At 35.9% G+C, this 1,497-nt stretch overlaps 1 protein-coding gene across 1 annotated transcript in view; it reads left to right on the forward strand.

Annotated features, from left to right (window-relative positions):
* Nucleotides 1–1,497, forward strand: part of GUCY1B3 (guanylate cyclase 1, soluble, beta 3) — a 31,851-nt gene that overhangs the window by 19,200 nt on the left and 11,154 nt on the right. The gene's annotated exons all lie outside the window — the stretch shown is intronic.

Below are 1,497 nucleotides of genomic sequence, written 5' to 3' on the forward strand. Positions count from 1 at the left end.
ACCTTCTTTCTGTCTTCTCTCTGGTTCGTCCACATATTGATATCAGTTTCCATGGGATCCTTTCACACATCAATACAGTTTTTGTATTGAGAAGCAAGGTAATCAAGATATCATTTCATTAAATGTAAGTAAGGTGTGTCACAAATTAGAAGTACTCAGGAGGTAAAATGGTCACATTCCCCAAGATGAAGAAGGTATAGAGAGATAAAAAACAAACTTCAAAGGAAGACCTATTGAAAGGCAACGTTATTGATTTTTGGTTTGCCTGAGGAGCAGTGGAACTCTCTTAGCTTCTGTGAAAACTGAAGGGAAGTAAATTTTAGAATGTCTTGCTGAGACAGCCCATTTTCACAGAATAAAACCAACATCCTTTTTCCCTATGCAGCTGCAGTGCCTTATTTTAGAAATCAGAACTAATAAATATTTTTTAACTTCATCCAAAGCCATTGATTTATTCTACCTTAAATGATCTATTATTGTTGGTGGCATTTTGGGGGGAAAATAAAAGTTATAAAATACACAGTTGATAATTTAAATAGTGCCCAGTTCTCATAGTTCCTATGCTTGGGATAGATACAGTAAAAATCATTTTCCTAGAGTACACATTTCATCTTTCCTTCATCTCGCCCAAGGCCTGACCTACACATAGTTTATATGTTTGGAACTGACTACTTCCAGTTGCTCTGTGAATATAAGGTTGTGGAATGGGGAGGCTTGGTTTATTCTTTGATAGAGTCTGGTAATATATGTTATAGCCATACTGGAAAATCAGGGGAAAAACAAGATTCACGGAAGCCTGAAATAAATATGTTAACAGTATCACAGCTACTATCTTTCTAAATTCAAAGGAGGCAGTCACTTTTCTATGGTGTAAGGTAGCCACAAGGCTTATTACCTGGCAAAGCTCTGGTGAAGCGCCCTCTGCTGTTCTGATTGATGTACTTATTCTCCCTTAGGGCTTGGTGGGAAATGAGGTATGTGTGTCCTTTGCATTAAGTTGATGAATTGTTAGGTAGCAATAAAGGCACTAGGTAACGGTTATGTCTTGTCTTTTCAAGGAAGGGTTGTTGGATGTAGAGAAGTTAGAATGTGAGGATGAACTGACTGGTACTGAGATCAGCTGCTTACGTCTCAAGGGTCAGATGATCTACCTACCTGAAGCAGACAGCATACTTTTTCTGTGTTCACCAAGGTAATAATTTTTAGATTAATGATAATGTATATAAGTACCTATCTTTAGCTAACAAAGTAATTCAATAACATCTTATTCAGTCATGTTTACATATTGTGAAGTGTAATTAGATTTTACAACCCTTGTTAAACACTTCCCTATAACAAGGTTAATTTCATTTAACATTTGTTGATAGAAGAAATCACATATTCCATTTTATTTTCTGGAGTGTTTATGTCATTAGGTCATGGGATACCATATCTACAATTAGCTAATTCCACATTTTTGTACCTTTAGAGGAGGTATCATATAGAAAAGCAGTTTCA

This window comes from Propithecus coquereli, unplaced genomic scaffold, assembly GCF_000956105.1.
Source record: "Propithecus coquereli isolate 6110/MARCELLA unplaced genomic scaffold, Pcoq_1.0 Scaffold228, whole genome shotgun sequence".
Lineage (NCBI taxonomy): Eukaryota > Metazoa > Chordata > Mammalia > Primates > Indriidae > Propithecus > Propithecus coquereli.